At 45.5% G+C, this 20851-nt stretch overlaps 1 protein-coding gene across 2 annotated transcripts in view; it reads left to right on the top strand.

Moving 5' to 3' along the window:
- GALNT11 (polypeptide N-acetylgalactosaminyltransferase 11) overlaps positions 1 to 20851 on the top strand; it is an 88735-nt gene continuing 67884 nt past the window's right edge. For both annotated transcript variants that reach the window (XM_081101733.1, XM_081101732.1), the window contains exon 1: positions 1 to 397. The gene's annotated coding sequence lies outside the window, so the exon portion shown is untranslated. The remainder of the gene's footprint in view (positions 398 to 20851) is intronic.

The following is a 20851-nucleotide window of genomic DNA, read 5'->3' as shown; positions in this document are numbered from 1 at the left end:
GTGTTTGACAAGGCTTTCTATCAGACGGGAAACCCGAAGAGCGCCGCGGGCGGCCCAGGGCGCCGGGCCACGCGCGAGGCCTCGACCACGTCCTGGACCACGTTGGGGCCGCGGCGCCACCGGAGGGTGGTGACGTCACCCGCGCCGCGCGGGGGCGGGGCCTCCGTCTCGTCGCCTCGGCGCGCGCGCTCGCGGGAGTCGAGGCTGCGGCGCCGGCACTGGGCAAGCGCCCGAGGCCTGGGCGAGCCCGCGGCCACCACCGCGCTCGGCGCAGCGTTTCCTGCCGGCTGTCCCGCCCGCGGCGGCTCGTGCGGCTGGACGTGGCTGTGGCGGGAGGGCGGGAAGATGCCACAGCCCGAGTCCCAGAAGGCCGGGATCTTGCGTTGCCGGCGCCGGGGTGAGTAGCGCGCGGCCGGCGGCGGCGTCAGACCCGGCGCGGCCACCGTCCCCTCAGCGCCTCCGGCGAGCGTTTCCGGCGCGCGGCTCCGCACGGGGGGCTCCGAGGGCTGCAGGCTGCGCCCGCACTCCCTGCGGTACCTCAGCGGCGGGCCGGGCGTCCGTCGCGTGTGCAGCGTGTAAACACCCGAGCACCGTGCTTCCGGCGGGGGTGCTGACCGAAGGGACTCCGGAGACCTCGGCGGCCGCCCCGAGTGACTTCCGGTGGGGCTGGTGCTCGGCGCTGGGGGGTGCGGGCCGCGCCGGGGTCACGGTCGCGGGGCCGGGGCTGCCGGCGGAGCCCGCGCGGTGCGGAGGGATTGCGGAAAATTCCCAGCAGGAACCAGAGCGAATGGAATAACGCGCCCGGGTGGCGTGCGCATTTCCTTCAAAGTGTCCCAAAGAGAAGTTACTGTTGTGTTCGCCTCGTACAGCCGCTGGGTGCCCGTCATTTAACCCGGCCCGCCCCGGGCGCTGGGTGGACGAGCCTCTGGAGCAGCGGTTCTCAACCTGTGGGTCGCGCGACCACTTTGGGGGTCTAACGACCCTTTCACAGGGGTCGCCTAAGACCATCAGAAAATACATATATAATTACATATTGTTTTTGTGATTAATCACTATGCTTTATGTTCAATTTGTAGCAATGAAAATACATCCTGCATATCAGATATTTACATGACGATTCATAACAGTAGCAAAATTACAGTTATGAAGTAGCAACGAAAATAATTTTATGGTCAGGGATCACCACCACATGAGGAACTGTATTAAATGGTCCCTGCGTTAGGAAGGTTGAGAACCACTGCCAAGAGGTTCCCTTTGCATTCCTTCTGCTGTGTGCCCAGCGGCGCTGGTGGTTTGTGTCGCGGGGTGACCCGGTCTGGGTCCTGCGGGAGGAGGACTGTAGGGATGTGGAGACCCCGCACCCTGATCCAGGAGGCTGCACCCCTCGAGGGGTGTTCACACTCAGGCTGGCCCGCTTGGTTTCTGCCATCCAATATTTGGCCCCGCCTTCTGCTGTGAAAACATCTGGTTGGTTTTGAAAGTATAAAATCAAATCGTAACTTTGAAAGCTGTTTTATGGTCCCATGCACCCACGACATACGGTGGTGCTGCTCGCCTCCCCCAAATCAGTTTTAGACCAGACTTTTCTTTCTTTTTTTTCTTCCAATTTTTCCCTTTTTTCTAGAAATAGCGGATGTTGCGGTCTGCTCTGCCGCCACTTTTAGAAAAGCAGCAAGCAGACAACCTGCCGTCAATCAGTATAAAATTGAGCTTCCTGAGGGAAATGTCATGGAAAAGCAGACCATGCTTTTCACATCGTCTCTAGACAATTTCTGTGCTGTTCCTTGCAACATTTTAACTTCAAAAAAATATCCTATCTAATAAAAGAGAAACATGGTAATTAGCCATAACTTTGCTACCCTTCCCATTGGCTAATGAGTGAGATATGCAAATTAACTGCCAACCAAGATGGCAGCCGGCAGCTAGGCAGCTGACTCAAACATGGAGGCTTGCTTGCTCCAGTGATGGAGGAAGCCAGGTTCCCCACCTGCCTGCTGGGCTCTGAGCTGCTCTCTAAGAAACATTGTTACAAATATAGAAGCTAAACAAAACCCCAGAAACCTGCTTTCGGTCAGCTGGGATCTCAGAGCTGGAGTTGCAACAAAGTTTCAAATACACAAAGTAAACAAAGTCCAGATACCTGCTTTCAGCAGCCGAGGTCTCAGAGCTGGAGCCGAGACTCAGAGCTAAAGATGGCTCTCAGCTCCAGTGACAGCCATAGAAGGTAAATAAAATCCCAGAATAAAAAAGGGAAAAGAAATAAAAGAGAGGTTGGGAGCTTCAGTCACCTGCCAGCCTGAAAACGGCCCTCAGCCCCTCACCCAGACTGGCCAGGCACCCCAGTGGGGACCCCCACCCTGAAGGGGGTGTGACTAGCTGCAAACAGCCATCATCCCCTCATCCAGGCTGGCCAGGCACCCAAGCGGGACCCCCACCCTGATCCAGGACACCCCTCAGGGCAAACCAGCTGGCCCCCACCCATGCACCAGGCCTCTATCCTATATAGTAAAAGGGTAATATGCCTCCCAGCACCGGGATCAGTGGAGCCACGAGGCCTCCCGGCACCGGGATCAGTGGAGCCGCGAAGCCTCCCGAACCTGGGATCAGTGGAGCTGCGAGGCCTCCTGGCATTGGAATCAGCTGAGCAGTGAAGCCTCACTGCCCCGGTGCCAAGTGGAGCCGCGAGGCCTCCCGGCACTGGGATCAGTGGAGCTGCGAGACCGCCCAGCCTGGGATAAGCGGAGCCACGAGGCCTCCCGAACCCAGGATCAGCGGAGCAGCAAGGCCTCACTGCCCCTGTGTCAAGAGGAGCCATGAGGCCTCCCAGCACTGGGATCAGCGGAGCTACGAGGCCTCCTGGCCCCTGGAGCAGCGTGACGGGGCAGCGCCCAAACCCCCTGATCACCCTGCGGCTCTGTGTGACAGAGGGCGGGGTCACAACCTCCCTATCCGCCCTGCTCTGTTAGTGACAGGGGAAGACGCTCCAACCCCCTGATCGGCCCTGCTCTGTGCCTGATAGGGGGGAGCTCCCCAACCCCCTGATCGGCCCTGCTCTGTGTGTGACAGGGTGGAGCCGCAACCTCCCCATCGGCCCTGCCTTGAGTGTGACGGGGTGGCGCCCTAACCCCCCAATCAGCTCTACCCTGAGTGTGACTTAGGGTGGCATCGCAACTTCCTGATCCACCCTGCTCTGTGCATGGCAGGGGGATCTCCCCAACCCCCTGATTGGCCCTGCTCTGTGGGTGACAAGGGGGAGCTCCCCAACCCCTTGATCGACCCTGCTCTGTGTGTGACAGTGTACGGAGCCCCAGCCCCCCTGATGGGCCCTGCTCTGTGCGTGAAAGGGGGCAGCACCCCAACCCCCTGATCGGCCGGCTCTGTATGTGACAGGGTGGTGCCGCAACCTCCCCATCGACCCTGCCTTGAGTGTGACGGGGGTGGCACCCCAACTCCCCAATCGGCCCTACCCTGAGCGTGATTGAGGGTGGCATCGCAACCTCCTGATCCGCCCTGCTCTGTGCATGACGGGGTGGCGTCCCAACTCCCCAATCGGCCCTGCTCTGAGCCTGACCAGGGGCTGCACCTAGGGATTGGGCCTGCCCTCTGCCACCCGGGAGCGGGCCTAAGCCAGCAGGTCGTTATCTCCTGAGGGGTCCCAGACTGTGAGAGGGTACAAGTGGGGCCTCTAGTCTATATATAAAAGCCTAAGCGACAGAACAACCGGTCAACTGGCTGCTATGATGCACACTGACCACCAGGTGGCAGATGCTCCATGCAGGAGCTGCCCCCTGGTGGTCAGTGTGTTCCCGTAGAGGGAGTGCCACTCAGCTGACCAACGGGCACCAGACACAGGGTTCATGGCTGGCTGCCGCAGCCTGGAGACCGCAGTGGAGTGGCAGTGAGCCTACCGAGTGGCAGTGGCGGCAGCAGGTGCAGCGGGGTGGGGATAAGCAGGAGCGGCAGGCAGCGGCAGGTGGCGTTGGACGCCGGTTTCGGCCCGATCCCCGCAGGCTATGCCAAGGGACCTCACTGGTGCACGAATCCGTGCACTGGGCCTCTAGTACATAACATATATGTCATTTTAACCGCTGTAAGTGTACAAACAACACTGTCACCATCACCACAGTCTGTTTACAAGCTTTTCATCACCCCCAACAAACTAGCCATTAAGCAGTAACTCCCCAACTCCCTCTCCCCATTCTGCCCCACGTGCCTGTTCAGACACCTCTGAGAAGTGGAATCGTGTGGTATTTGCCCTTTTGTATCTGACTATTGATGTGCAAGGCCCACCTGTGCTATTGCCCATGGAGACTTCATTCCTGGCCGTGGCTGAATGATACTCGGGCGCATAGCTGTATCACAATTCGTTTGTCCATTTGTCTGTTGATGGACACGGGTTGTTTCCACCTTTTGGCTCCTATGAGAAATGCTGCTGTGAATATATGTTTACAGGTGTGTTGGAGTCTCTGTTCTTTGGGGTAGGAATTGCTGGGTCATATGATAAACTTGTGTTTAACATTTTTTTAATCCTCATTGGAGGATATGTTTAGAGAGAAAAAACATGGTTTGATCTAGAACCGTGGAAGTCAGTGGAGAGGAGGGTCTGCACTTGTCAACTTGATGGGACTTGGACCCTCAGGGGGAGAGGGAGGCATCCGTCAGTGGCCTCCCGTTTTCTCCAGTGGGATGGAACTTGGAGCCTAGTGCTGTGCTCTGACTGGGAAGCACACCTGCAGTACAGAAGCAGCACACAGCACCGGACAGGAGCATCAGCTGCGCTCTCCCCTCCTCCCCAGGGTTGTTTGTTGAACCTTTTGAAGAGCTACCAAACTCTTCACAGTTTGAAACTGCTTTCTTAAAGACCCTCGTGCCTTACTAATTGCCAAGTCTGATGACCTCCACCTTAACGCCCTCGGTTTGACCTCTCTAAATCCTGGGGACACCTCGCTGTTGGTTAGAGCACCCTCTCGAGGTTTTCCCACTTGGCGATGCTCCTCCTGCACACAGGTTCTGTGCTTGCTCCCTATCCACTTTTGCTCTCTTCATTTCTTAAACCCTCCCCTGTCCATGTAACTTAAACTATAATTTTGATGTTTATTTTTAACTTCTCTCTGAGGATTAGATTTGAATTTCAAACTATGGGCAATATCAGTGTTCTCTTGAATGACAAAACAAAATACATCTGTTAATCCTCCCAAACCTGTTCTCTCTGTGCTTCCTGTCCTTCAGACTTGAAAGCTGGTGTTGTTTCTATTCCCCCTCTCCCTTAGGGTCCCATGGCTAGTCAAGTTGACAAGAGCAGACAGCTCTGTCTCTGACCCTCCTCTCCGCTGACTTACACAGCTCTAGATCAAACCATGGTTGCCTCTTACTGGAATTTTTGTTATTGGACTCCCTGGTTCTAGATTTGTTTGTTTACATCTTAATTGCAATACTTTTTAGAGTTTGCTTTAGGATACGCCCAAGTTTTTCATCTGATTTATTCTTTCTTTAGGATTTTTCATTCTTAGAGAAAGTGAGATTACTGACCAGGGGTATGAAGGTTTTTAAGGCTCTTGTGCCTTTGTCAAATGTGCTTTTTAAAAAGGCCCAGCAGTTGCCCCAGCTGAGTAGCTCAGGTGGTTGCAGCATCATCCCGTACACCAAAAAGATGGTGGGTTCTATTCCTGGCCAGGGCACATACCCAGGTTGTGGGTTTAGTCCCTGTTCAGGGTGTGTATGGGAGGCAATGGATTGATGTTTCTCACACATCGATGTCTGTGTGTGTCTCTCTTACCTTGTCTCTGCAAAATCTATAAAAACATATCCTTGGGTGAGAGTTTAAAAACAAAAACAAAAAGTCCCTGCAATTTACATATAACTTTATCACTGATAAATGCATCATTTAACTACTTGTACTTCAACGAGTATTAAAAATGTTGCTGCTTGCCCTGACTGGTTTGGCTCAGTGGATAGAGTGTCGGCCTGCGGACTGAAGGGTCCCAGGCTCGATTCTGGTCAAGGGCATGTACCTTGGTTGCGGGCACATACCCAGTACGGCCTGTGCAGGAGGCAGCTGATCGATGTTTCTCTCTCATCAATGTTTCTAACTCTCTATCCCTCTCCCTTCCTCTCTGTAAAAAATCAATAAAATATTTTAAAAAAAATGTTGCTGTCTAGCCCGGCATGGCTCAGTGGTTGAAGCATCGACCTATGAACCAGGAGGTCACCGTTTGATTCCTGGTTAGGGCACATGCCCGGGTTGTGGGCTCGATCCCCAGTGGGAGGTGTGCAGGAGGCAGCTGATGAATGATCGGTCTCATCGATGTTTCTATCTCTCCCTCTCCCTTCTTCTCTGAAACCAATAAAAATATATGTTAAAAAGTAAAAAATAAAAACATTGCTAATTTAAGAATTAGAAAATAATATTTTTATTTGCATGTCTTTACTAATTATTTAGACTGAAGACATTTCCGTATGTATTCCCAAGCTTTATCCAAGTTCTTTCATTTATCAATAGTTTGATAAATGCCGTACGTAGATTTCCAGTTCCAGCAAAATAGAATATAACAGGCTTTCTCAGTTTGGCACTGTCGATATTTTGTGCCAAATAAATCTGTGTGGCTGAGGACGGTCTTGTGCATTGTAGGATGTTAAACAGCATTCCTGGCCTCTACCCATGAGATGCTAGTAGAATCCCTCCAGTTAGGACAACCAAAAACATCTAGACATTGCCAAAAGACTGTGGATATTGCCAAATTTTTCAGACATTGCCAAATTCTTAGCCCCTGGCTTAGAATCACTGGAGTAGAATAGGGAGAGTGGACTTGGCACTATGAGACTAGTACACTGGTACAATACATCCTTTTGACTACTCAGCATTTATACACACCTTTTACTATTCACTTCCATGTGAACATTCTGTTACCCAGATTAAATTGAAAAGTTAGTCTCCAATGAAACTTTTATTAAAACAAGGAGGAAGCACAAGTGAGGAGAAAATATATACAAAAAACACAAAACCCACAGAATCTGTGTCCTTTGATTCCACGCACAAGAATTAGCTGAGGACTAAATTGTGTAAGCACATTACAGTCCCTAGGAACCAACATACACAGTGGGGAAAAAGTAAGTTTACAGTTGTTCGTATGGAAAATAATACAATAATTCAAAACAGTTTATTCTTGTATTATTTTTTATTGTATTATTTTCCACATGAAAACAATTGTAAACCTGTTGCCCCTTCCTGTACCTACAGAACCTAGCACCTTAATATAAGATGGCCAGAGGAACATTTGTTGGGTGATTACGTTTTTTTGTAGAAAATTTAGACTTAAAATATTAACATATTTTTAAAAATCTATTAGTCAGTTTTTTTTCATCTAAACCCCACCTATCTTATCTCCTATTGGCTGATTTGAAGCAAATCTCAGATATATGATTAGATGGTTTTAGCAGTATAAAACAAGTTCTGACCTCCAATTTTTTAAATACTTTTAAATACACACACACACACACACACACACACATATTTATGGATTTCAGAGAGGAAGGGAGAGAGAGAGAGAGAAATGTCAATGATGAGAGAGAATTATTGATTGGCTGACTCCTGCATGCAATTTTTTTAAGTAAGCTTTTTATTTTATAATAGTTTTAGATTTACAGAAAATTGCAAAGATAGTGCTGAGAGTTCCTATATATCCAATACCAAGTTTCACTTATTAACAACTTACGTTAGCATGGCACATTCATCATAATTAATGACCCAATAGTGATATATTATTAACTAGCATCCAGACTTTATTCATATTTCCTTAGTTTTACCTAATGTCCTTTTCTGTTCTAAGGACATTAGGTAAAAATAAAGGGTCCTATCCAGGATACCACATTGCATTTAGTCATCATGGTTCCTCAGGTGCTTCTTGCCCGTTTATCAGCCAAGTTTCTCAGATTTCCCTTGTTTTTGATGACCCCGACAGTTTTGAGGAATAATGAAGGGTCATTTTATAGCATGTCTGTCAATTGGGATTTGTCTGATATTTTTCTTAGTATTATATTGGGAACTTGGATTTGGAGGAAGAAAACCACAGAAGTAAAATGTCATTCCCATCACACCCTATTGAGGGTTCATACTCTCATCACCATGTTAACAGATCACAGTTGAGGTAGTTTGTCAGGCTTCTCCACTGTAAAGTTACTTTTCTCCTCTTTTCCCCTCCAGTAGTGTTTGAGAGGAATTCCCTATTTCCTGCCCACATTTCAGGAGTGGAAGTTATGCTTCACTTTCTTGAGGGCAAAGTAGCTACATAAATTATTTGGAATTCTGCAGGGAGATCTATTACATTCTACCTTATTTATTATTTATATATTTAAGAATTTATATTGTTACAGACTCAGGTATTTATCTTATGCTTTGGGTTATACCACTTTATATTTGGTTGCTCAGATTGTTTTTGCTATGGTCATTGTGAGCTCTTTCCATTGATTCCATCTGTTCCTTTGACGTACCCCCATTATGGGGTTTTGTTGTTCATTTTGAGGGTTTGTTTTTGTTTTTGTCTTCTTTGGATGCACTTTGTTCCTTGCTAACACTACAAAGTACTCCAGGCTCATCTTGTATATTTCCTGTCCCAGCCCTAGAATCAGTCATTTCTCCAAGGAGCTTGGTTCCTTGTATTTTATCCTTCTCTGCTATTAGAAACCAAGATTTGGACACTAGGTATGCTCGAGTTGCTGGGTGTTGTCCTTCTAGGCCAGGGGTCCTCAAACTACAGCCCGCGGGCCACATGCAAATACAAATATTGTATTTTTTCCCGTTTTGTTTTTTACTTCAAAATAAGATATGTGCAGTGTGCATAGGAATTTGTTCATAGTTTTTTTTTTAAACTATAGTCCGGCCCTCCAACAGTCTGAGGGACAGTGAACTGGCCCCCTGTTTAAAAAGTTTGAGGACCCCTGTTCTAGGCCCTCTGAGCTGACAAGCAAGAAAATATATGTATCTAAAACTAACATGTTAAGCTAAATATTTTTATACTGATATCTTGAACTCTAACCCATTACTACATGGATCATTCTAATCTTGTTTATCTGTAACCTTCTACTCCAACATTTAGAAACTTGGCTTCCACCATCCATTTACTTAATTACTTAGTTCTAGTATGCAGTCATGCAAGCATAACTTTTCAGTCAGCAACTGACTGCATATACGATAATGGTCTCCCTATAAGTGGTACCACCTATAATAATAAAAGCATAATATGCTAATTAGACCAGACAGCTGAACAACCTTCTGGATGAAGCTGGGACTGTGAGGGCTGGGGCAAGCCACTGTGGCTGCGAGGACCGAGCCCCTTGCATGAATTTCGTGCATCGGGCCTCTAGTAAGATTATAATGGAGTTGAAAGTTTTCTGTCACCTAGTGACGTAATGTCATAGCATGTATTTGTGGTGATGCTGGTATAAACCTGCTGCACTGCCAGTCCTATAAATGGATAGCACATACAGTTATGTACAGTTATGTACAGTACATTATCTATCTATATAAAAGGCTAAGCAACTGGCCAGTAAGTATAACACGCACTGGCCACCAGGGGGGCAGATGCTTGACACAGGAGCTGCTGAGTGACAGCAACTTTGTAGAGTGCCATCTTGAACTCTGGGACCCCTCGGGGGGTGTCAGAGAGCTGGTTTTGGCCTGATCCTCACAAGCCAAGCCGAGGGACCCCACCTGCTGGAGGGACCCCGCTCACTCCACAGATGCCCTTTGAGCTGCTGCGCTGCCCCAGTGCTGCTGGCCAGGGAGGGACCATGGGAGGTTGGCTCCAGGTTGTGTCTGGCCTTTCATGCCCAGTCCCGCCCCACCAGCCACCTTCTAATTAATTTCCTATCAATGTGCACAAATCCGTGCACCGGGCCACTAGTATTTGATAATAAGTGATTGCTTGGTTTATGTATTTACTATACCATATTTTTTACCCTTAGAGTGCACGCTTTCTACTTATTAAAGTTTGTTGAAAAGCAGTATGCCATGCTATACCAGCAGCAGTCTCATGTTTACCGTGTCTCATTTCTTTTTTATTTTTATTTTATTGTTTAAAGTATTACAAATAGTAGTACATATGTCTCCTTGTTTTAACCAATGACCTTCCTCCCCACAGTGTCTTGCGTCCATTGGTTATGCTTATATGCATGCATGTAAGTCCTTTGGTTGATCTCTTACCCCCCCCCAACCCTCCCCAGTCTTCCCACTGTAATATGAGAGTCTATTTGATGCTTCTTTGCCTCTGTACCTATCTTTTTATCAGGTTATAATGCTCTTTATTGTCCATAAATGAGTGATATCATGTGGTATTTTTCTTTCACTGACTGGCTTATTTCACTTAGCATAATGCTCTAGTTCCATCCGTGCTGTTGCAAATGGTAAGAATTCCTTCTTTTTTATAGCAGTGTAATATTCCATTGTGAAGATGTACCATAGTTTTCTAATCCACTCATCTGCTGATGGGCATTTAGGCTGTTTCCAAATCTTAGCTATTGTAAATTGTGCTGCTATGAACATAGGGGTGCATATATCCCTTCTGATTGGTGTTTCTGTTTTCTTGGGATACATTCCTAGAAGTGGTATTACTGGGTCAAACGGCAGTTCCATTTTTAAATTTTTGAGGAAACACCATAATGTTTTCCACAATGGCTGCGCCAGTCTGCATTCCCACTAGCAGTGAAGGAGGGTTTCTTTTTCTCTGCATTCTCTCTAGCACTTGCCGGTTATTGATTTGTTGATGATAGCCATTCTGACGGGTGTGAGGTGGTACCTCGTTGTTTTGATTTGCATCTCTCGGATGATTAGTGACTTTGAGCATGTTTTCATGTCTCTTGGCTTTCTTAATGTCCTCTTTCAAAAAGTGTCTATTTAGGTCCATTGCCCTTTTTTTTGATTGGATTGTTTATCTTCCTTTTGTTAAGTTGTATGAGTTCCCTGTAAATGTTGGAGATTAAACCCTCATCGGAGATCACATTGGCAAATATGTTCTCCCATGCAGTGGGCTTTCTTGTTGTTTTGTTGGTGGTTTCTTTTGCTGTGCAGAAGATTTTAATTTTGATGTAGTCCCATTTATTTATTTTCTCCTTAGTCTCTCTTGCCCTAGGATCTGTGTCTGTAAAAGATATTGCTATGACATATGTCTGCAATTTTGCTGCCTATGGAGTCTTGTAGAATTTTTATGGTTTCCCATCTTACATTCAAGTCCTTTAGCCATTTTGAGTTTGTTTTTGTGTGTGGTGTAAGTTGGTGATCTAGTTTCATATTTTTCCATGTATCTGACCAAATTTCCCAGCACCATTTATTAAAGAGACTGTTTTGACTCCATTGTATGCTCTTGCCTCCTTTGTCAAATATAACTGAATATAATGGCTTGTATCAATTCCTGTGTTCTCTATTCTGTTCCATTGGTCTATATGTCTGTTCTTGTGCCAGTAACGGGCAGTTTTGAGAATCGTGGCTTGGTAATATAGCTTGATATCTGGTATAGTGATCCCTCCAACTTTGTTCTTCTTTCTCAGGATAGCTGTGGCTATTCGGGGGCTTTTTTTTTTATTATTATTATTCCAGATGAATTTTTGGAGAGTTTGCTTTGGATCTTTGAAATATGCCATTGGTATTTTAATAGGTATTGCGTTGAATTTATAGATTGCTTTAGGTAGTATGGACATTTTAATGATGTTGATTCTACCAATCCATGAACATGGTATGTTCTTCCATTTGTTTATGTCTTCCTCTATCTCTTTTTTCAATGTCCTGTAGTTTTCCGAATACAGGTCTTTTACGTCCTTAGTTAAGTTTATTCCTAGGTATCTTAATTTTTTTGGTGCAATGGTAAATGGATTGTTTTTTTCATTTCTCTTTCTGTGAGTTCATTATTGGTGTATAAAAAGGCCATATATTTCTGGGTGTTAGTTTTGTATCCTGCTACATTGCCAAATTCACTTATTAGGTCTAGTAGTTTTTTTATGGAGTCTTTGGGGTTTTTCTATGTATAGTATCATGTCAGTTGTGAATAAGGACAGTTTTACTTCTTCTTTTCCAATTTAGATGCCTTTTATTTTTTCTTCTTGTCTGATCGCTATGGCTAGTACTTCTAGTACTATGTCAAACAGGAGTGATGAAAGTGGGCATCCTTGTCTTGTTCCTGTTCTTAGGGGAAATGAGTTTAGTTTTTGCCCATTGAATATGATGTTGGCTGTACGTTTGTCATATAGGGCTTTTATTATGTTGAGGTATGATCCCTCTATTCCCACTTTGCTGAGAGTTTTTATCAAGAAAGGGTGTTGGATTTTGTCAAATGCTTTTTCTGCATCAATTGATATGATTATGTGATTTTTGTCTCTCAGTTTGTTTATGTGATGTATCACATTTATTGATTTTCAGATATTGTAGCATCCTTGCATCCCCGGAATAAATCCCACTTGGTCATGGTGTATGATCTTTCTAATGTATTGCTGAATCCGATTTGCTAGAATTTTGTTGAGGATTTTAGCATGTATGTTCGTCAAGGATATTGGCCTGTAGTTCTCTTTTTTTGTGGTGTCTTTATCTGGTTTTGGAATTAGGGTAATGCTGGCTTCATAGAAAGAGCTTGGAAGTATGCCTTCCTCTTGAATTTTTTGGAATAGTCTGAGGACGATAGGTTTTAGTTCTTTTTTGAATGCTTGGTAGAACTCCCCTGTAAAGCTGTCCGAACCAGGGCTTTTGTGTGCTGGAAGATTTTCGATTGCTGTTTCAATTTCTTCAGTACTTATCAGCCTATTCAGGTTTTTTTTATTCTTCTTGGTTGAGTTTTGGGAACTTGTATTTTTCTAAGAATATGTCCATTTCATCTAGGTTGTCCATTTTGTTGGAATAGAGTTGTTCATAGTATTTTTTTCACAATCATTTGTATTTCTGTGGGATCGGTTGTTACTTTACCTCTTTCATTTCTGATTTTGTTTATTTGGGTGCTCTCTCTTTGCTTCTTGGTGAGCCTGACTAGAGGTTCATCAATCTTCTTTATCCTTTCAAAGAACCAGCTCTTGGTTTTATTGATCTTTTGTATTGCTTTTTGGTCTTTATGTCGTTTATCTCCGCTCTGATCTTTATTATTTCCTTCCTTCTGCTTACGCTGGGCTTTTCTTGTTGCTCTCTTTCTAACTCTTTGAGTTGTAGGGTTAGATAATTTATTACCGTTGTTTCTTGTTTTTTTGAGGTAGGCCTGTAGACCTTCCCTCTCAAGACTGCTTTCACTGTGTTCCATAGATTTTGGATTGTTATTTGTTGCCATGATGCTTTTTATTTCTTCTTTGATCAGTCATTGTTTAATACATGCTCTTTAGCCTCCAAGGTGTTTGATTTTTTTATTGGAGTTGATTTCTAGTTTTATGCCATTGTGATGTGAAGATGCTTGATATGATTTCTATCTTCTTGAATTTGAAGAGACTTTGTCTGTGTCCCAATATATGGTCTATCTTTGAAAATGACCCATGTGCACTTGAGAAGAATGTATATTCTGTGGCTTTGGGGTGAAATGTTCTGAAGATGTCATTAAGTCCATTTGATCTAGTGAGTCATTTAGGATTGATGTTTCTTTGCTGATTTTTTGTTTAGAGGATTTGTCCAGTGGTGTTACTGGGGTATTAAAGTCCCCTACTATGACTGTATTGCTATTGATATCTCCCTTGATATCTTCCAGAAGTTGTTTTATGTATTTGGGTGCTCCTGTATTGGGTGCGTATCTTCTTGTTGGATTGGTCCCTTTAGTATTATGAAGTGGCCTTCCTTATCTCTTGTTATGTCCTTCACTTTGAGATCTAATTTGTGAGATATAAGTATTGCTACCCCAGCTTTTTTATCATTTCCATTCTCCTGAAAACCCTTTTTCCATCCCTTCACCATCAGTCTGTGTGAGTCCTTTTTTCTGAGGTGGGTTTCCTGTAGACAACAGATATATGAGTCATGTTTTCTTATCCACTCAGCTACCCTATGTCTTTTTTTTAATTTATTTTTTATTGATTTCTTACAGAGAGGAAAGGATAGAGAGTGAGAAACATCGATGAGAGAAACATCAATCAGCTGCCTCCTGCACACTCCCCACTGGGGATGTGCCTGCAACCAAGGTACATGCCCTTAACTGGAATCGAACCTGAGACCCATGAGTCCGCAGGCCGACGCTCTATCCACTGAACCAAACTGGTCAGGGCTACCCTATGTCTTTTGATTGGGGCATGTAATCCATTTACATTTACAGTTATTATCTATAGGTACTTGTTTGTCACCATTTTTATTCTTTATTCCTGTGCTCCTTCTTTGCTTTCTATTTCTTCTTTTTACAGCAGACCCTTTAGCATTTCTTGCATTGCTGCTTTGGTGGTGATAAACTCCCTTAGTCTTTTTTTGTCTATGAAGCTCCTGATTTCATCCTCAATTTTGATTGATTGCCTTGCTGGGTACAGTATTCTTGGATTCAGACCCTTCCTTTGCATGACTTTGTATATTTCATTCCATTCCCTCTTGGCCTGATGTGTTTCTGTTGAGAAATCAGTCGCTAATCTGATGGGGGATCCTTTGTAGGTAACTTTCTGTCTCTCTCTGGCCACTTACTTTGTCGTTGGTGTTTGCCAATTTAATTATAATGTGCCTTGGCATCAGTCTTTTGGGGTTCATTTTGTTTGGGACTCTGTGAGCTTCTTGGACTTGTGTGAGTGTTTTCTTCCCTATATTAGGGAAGTTTTCTGTCATTATTTCTTCAAACAGGTTTTCTATTCCTTGCTCAGTTTCCTCTCCTTCTGGAACCCCTTTTATGCGGATGTTTATTTGTTTCACGTTGTCCCAAAATTCCCTTAGGCTCTCCTCCTATTTTTTAAGTTTTTTTTCTAGCTACTGCTCTGCTTGGGTATTTTTTCCTACCTTGTTTTCTAGCTCACTGATGCAGTCCTTTATTTCTTCTAGTCTACTGTTGATGCTTTCTATTGAGTTCTTTATTGCAGCAATGTCATTTTTCATTTCTTCTTGGTTCTTCATTTCCTCTTGGTTCTTACAAATATTGTTGAATCTGTTTCCAACCTCTACAGCAACCTTAAGACCATTTCTCTGAATTATTTCTCTGTCATATTGCTTGTCTCCATTTCATTTACGTCCTTTTCTGGTGATGCCTCCTTTTCTTTCGTATGCAGGCTGTTTCTTTGTCTCCCCATGATTGCTCCTCTCTGGTTGTGAAGGGCGCGCCGCCCGCCTCTCCCGGCGGTGCGGGAGGAGGAGTCTGGCCGCTGGCTCTGGGACCCCTCCGCGCCCGCCGTGGGGCCTGGCCTCCCTGGAGCGGATCCGGGTGTCCGGACCGGCTGCGTGGTGGCCGGCGGCAGGCCGAGGGGTGGGGGCCGGGCAGCGACCGACCACGGGGGAGGTCATGGGAGCGGAGGGCCTCACCGCTTGGCTCTTTCCTCCCCCCGCCCCCCCCGTGGTCGGCTCCCCGCTTGCCCGCGCTGGGGCTGAGGGTCCATGCGGCCCTCGGGGCCCGGTCAGGGGGACCGGGGCCTGCGTGGGCCGGCCACCGGGCCCCATGGGGGGGGAGCGTTGGCTCCCCGGCCCACGGCGGGAGCCCGGCGCAGGCTGCCACCCGCCCACTGCCCCCCAGACCGGGCCCGGTGCAGCGGCAGCGGAGTGGGGCGCGTGCCCTAGCTCGGGGAGGCCGCCATGCTGCAGTGCACCGGCCCCATGTCCGGGCCTGCTCTGGGCGGATGCCGCTCCTCCGGGGCTGGGCCGCTCCACCAGCCGCACCCCGTTTGCTGGGCCTGTGCTGCCCAGACGCGCTGGAGTCCCAGTCTGCCCGCGGGCCAGCTGCAGGTGCTATGCGGGAGGGCCATCCTGACTTGTGGCGAGTTCGAGCGGCAGCAGCAGGAGCTGGGCAAGGACTGCGCCCTCCATCTTGCCTTGGGTCCTCCATCTTGGGACAGAGCCATGTGCGCCCTCCATCTTGCCTTGGGTCCTCCATTTTGGGATGGTGCCATGTGCTTCTTCCCGGAAGACGCCGCTGCTAGCCACACCCAGGATTTCTCTGGACTGACCAATAATAATCAAGGGAAGTACACGCCATCACTATGACTGACTCGCGCCTGGCCAATCGGCGGAACCCACAGTCCCCTCTCCTGCCCTCACTCCACCCCCCTTTAAAACCCCCTGTCCCATCAGGTCTCTCTCGGCCACTGGAGCTTACCGTTGCATCGGTGAGTGTGGCAGGGGAGCCAAACCTAGGTTTGAAAATAAATGACTCTTTGCTTTTGCATCGGACTGACTTGCTTCCTGGAGGTCTTGGGAACTTTGAAATCTGGGCACAACAGTTGTCATGGATATGTAGCTCTCTCTCTCTTGCGTTGACTTAAAGGCACAAAATACAACACAACAAGGCACAATGCACAAGGCACTGAACACAAATGTATCACGATACTAATAACCCCAAATAAAGGTGACCACCAGAGAAAAGAGAATTAGGGGATTAAAAGAAATAGTGCAAAAATGATATTGAGAAAAGGAAGGAAAGTAAGAGAGAAAAGAAATAGAATAAAAAAGAAGAGGGAAAAACTATTTATATGGGGAGAAAGCTCCAATAAAATAGTCCAAAAAAATGTAAACTACAAACACCTAGAAATGAATGCAAACTACAAACAACAACTAATAACAAGTGAGTAGAGGAAAAAACAGAAGCAAAAAAAAGAGGAACAACCACACAAACAAACAAAAAAAACCAAACTAATCAACAGTCAAAAAACCAACAATAGGACAGAGAGAAAGAAGGGCAAAACAAAACAAAATAAAACAAAAAAAACATAAAACCAAAAAAAAAAAAAAGGGAAGAGAGAAAAAATTTGGATAGTGAAGAAAGAGAGAAGTGTGTATGGACTTGGAGCAGAGGAGTGGAAATTAGATATATAAGTAGGATGAATTTTTAATGGGGTAAAAAGAAAGAATAGGGAATATCTAAAACAGAAATAGGGTAAGAGAAACAGGACAACAAAAGGGGAAAAGTGAGGAAGAGAATGTTGGCATAAAGGTAAAGTTGAGATAGAGTGAAATGATGCTAAAGGAAAAATGAAAATAGACTGTAGAACACTAATTCCAAAATAAAATAAAATAAAGAGAAAATAAAATGAAACTTTTAAAAAATGATAAAATAATAGTAGTAATAATACTGATTAAGAATAAAAATATAATAATTAAAAAGGTAAAATCAAGTGAGAAAAAAAGAAAAAAAATTTAGGTTCTTAAGTAAAAGATTAGAAAATAAAAATGTGCAGTAGTGAAGGTCATTCACTTCCTCTACTGTTCCTTTTGGCACGCCTGTTTCCTGTCATGTAGTCAGAACAGTATTGAAGTTCCCTGCATTCCACCGCTTCTCTCTGTCATAAGCCACAATCCTGTTTTCAAGCAGGCAGTATTTGTTTCTCAGCCTGCCTTTAGTTGTATTTATAAAAGAGTCAATTTGTGATTCAACCTCTGGGTGGCAGTGTTACTGTATTGACATCTGGGGCTATAAGTCCTCTCTGCCCAGTATTTAGATTTTGTTTTCCCTGCCGCACTTAATACTAGGTTGGGGAAATGGACTGCCCCAAAGCTGATTTTCTGATCATTTCTCCCAACTCTGATTTCCAGGTTCCACAAAAACAACTTTCCCTGTTATGGGTTCACTCAGTGAGATAGACCACCGACTCAGAATTTAAATTTAAGAGCCTTTATTAAGCTGGCCAGCTGACTACAGTTACAGCACCCTGCCGAAGCAGAGGCTGAACTGCAGCGCCAACTTCCATGGCCAGCGACTACAGATACAGCACCCTGCCAAAGCAGAGGCTGAACTGCAGCCCAGACTACAGGAGTTACATTTTATTATTAAATTTTGTGGCGGCCCAGAGAAAAATGTGTCTTTCAAACTCTCTTTATTTATACTTTTTCCAGTCTTTTGTCTCCCAAATTTGGAATGAGACTTCCGGGCCTTCTGAGAAAGAAGGCCTGCATGCTGGGAAGGGGCCATGAGACCATATCTCAAGGTCTGGCCTGATGTCAGTACCTTCCTATCTCTGTTTTAGGGACAAGCAGCACAGCATGACCCGTCTGGCCAAAGCGCCAGATATGCAGCCTAGCACATTCCCCATTGGTTTTATGTATGTGAGTCAAATCATTGACTCTTTTGGGTCATTGTTGGGGAAGGGGTTATATTGACCCCTAAGGACTATAAGCTTGATAGAATTAATTCTTTGCCAAATAAAGTCAGTGGGCCTGTTTATAAGATAAGGGCCAGGAGTCCTGGGCTCTCTATTTTGCCTGAGCTGTCTTAAGCCGGTGTGATGAAGCCACATCAGGATCCCGTCGACCTTGACTGCTGTGGGAGTGGTCCTTTCCAGGTAGGAGTCAGTCCTTGGGTGGAAAATTCCTTTACCCAAACAGAGTCACCAGGTTGGAAGGGATGAACCGGATGTGCTTCTTGTCTGCTTTCTGGGTAGACTGTAAAGCCTGAAAGAACTTGAGTAAAGATTAGTTGTGGATTTCAGCTTTTCTAGATTGAGTTTCTGTGTAAGCTGGTGAGATGGGTAGTTCAGGGTTTGGAAGAGTCACAAAAATCTGTAGAGGCCCCACTGGTTTTAGGGCAGCCTCCCGGGCTGCTTCGTCTGCAGCCTAGTTCCCTCTTGCTTCTGGGGAGTCAGTGCCAATTGGCCCATCGTCCTTGCTCTGCTCATGTCTGTCTAACTGCCTACGATATTACCTCAAGGATCCTGGCTCTGACTTCTTTCAGGGAAAATGGGCGTTGGATTTCTTCTGTAACTGCTTCATGCTGAGGAGGGACAGAAGTTTCTCTCAGAGCCAAGAGATCCTTGCTGCCTGTCAGAGGGACGATGAGGTCTGGGCACAGAAGGAGGTGGGCTAGTGACCTGGCGGAGACAAACTGTAACAAATGGTCTGGTGGGAGGGAAAGAAAACATTTCAGTTTTAATAACCTCCATTGAAATAGAGGTTTTCTCCTTAAAATTATTCCTTTGTTTATTAAAATACTAATTTATTTACTGTATTCAATTTGGCTTGATTGTTTGCATAAACACAACAAGAATGGTGCCGAAACCGGTTTGGCTCAGTGGATAGAGCGTCGGCCTGCGGACTGAGAGGTCCCAGGTTCGATTCCGGTCAAGGGCATGTACCTGGGTTGCGGGCACATCCCCAGTAGGAGATGTGCAGGAGGCAGCTGATCGATGTTTCTTTCCCATCGATGTTTCTAACTCTCTCTCCCTCTCCCTTCCTCTCTGTAAAAAAATCAATAAAATATATTTAAAAAAAAAAAAAAAGAATGGTAACTGACTACCTTTACTGGAATTTCATGATTGAATCTTAATGTGCCCCATTGGGCCAGGAAGCCAAGCTATCCAGCTGCCATCAGGCCTGCCTGCAGTATCTGCTGCCCATTGTCCTTGCTTTAAGGCCCATCTCAGTAGCCCTCCTACTCATCGCGGCCCAGAGTGCGTGGGGGTTCCTTGCTCCCCTTCTACTCTGACCAACCGCCAGTGATGGTAGGGCATGGGCCTGACGCTCCAGCGCCAGCTATTTTTAGGGCTACCAAGCAAGATACCAGTCTTTCTCTGTGGCTCTTTAAAACATGATACTCCAGTCCAAGTTTTCGGTCAATAAAACCACTATTGGAAACCGATCTTATTGAATTTATGCCAAGAAATGTATTGCCATGACTTATTTAGCATTGCCAAATTTCGGAGGAATTACATAAGGAGAAAAAGCCACTGACCTGCCTTAAGATCTTATGATTTTCCTTGCTAGTTCTTTAATGGACTCTCCAGAGTTATAACAAAACAGTAACTGTTAGATTTCTTTTATTATTCCCCCCTAAGTACTTTGGCATAACTATTTACCCTCTGTTTAGGAGGCAGAATATAAATTATTTACTCTTTCTGGCTTACTGGCCTGTACCATTTGATTAATTTCCTTTCAACATTTCTCTTGTCTTTCTTATCACATACACAACCTTTCTAAATTTCATACTTTTAAATTAGCCTTTAAACCTTCTTTCTATGTCCTTTAAAAATGCATAACCATGCCTCAGACCTTCTACTCATTAATTCCTTATTCCCAGAAACCTCAATCCTTTAATGATTACTATAAAGTAAATAGCTGGTATTTCTTAGATTACTAAGAGCAGGTGCTTCCTTCCCTATGCAATTTCAAGTATACTGTATCAGTCTAATTTAGTCTTGGAAGGGTTAAAGAGAACAAAACGGGGCAGAGAAAAACTTACTGTGCTTCTAGCATAGTTCAGATAAGTAAAAATCAATGTAACTTCTGGTCTGCTTTCCCTGCCAATGGCCCCCCCTTTTTTCTGCATTAACCATTTACTCTGTCCTTAGCTGCTCTCCTTCCTAGATTTTTTCTTCTTTACTCTAAGTCCCAGAGGCTCAAATCCTTCTCCTTCTTTACTACTTTTGACCTATCTGCCTCCAGCCTAAGGCTCCTCTATCTCAGCAGGCTGAGAGGCTACTACCCTGTCTAGTGAATCCTACCGCCACTACCCTATCTCACATCCACTCCGGAGCAGTTTTCAGCTCTCCTTCCTCCCCCGGTTAGAGCGGATGCTGTCCGCAACAGAGACCTACTGTAAATCTATCAGGAGGGGCAGGCAGATCGCAGGTCTCGGGACCACATGATAAAAATCCAGCAGTCCCTCTCCCTCACCCTACACAGGCTATGAGAAAAATGTACTACCTTTAAATTAACCCTAGACTTCTAAAATTTTAACCTAATGCAGCAAAATTATACATCAGAGCAAAGCAATTAAAAGTTCTCTACTGTCTTCCCCTTAAA

The sequence above is a fragment of the Myotis nattereri genome, assembly GCF_964212035.1.
Source record: "Myotis nattereri genome assembly, chromosome: 11".
Lineage (NCBI taxonomy): Eukaryota > Metazoa > Chordata > Mammalia > Chiroptera > Vespertilionidae > Myotis > Myotis nattereri.
Note: the sequence above shows the minus strand (reverse complement) of the source record. Positions and strands in the feature narration are given on the sequence as shown.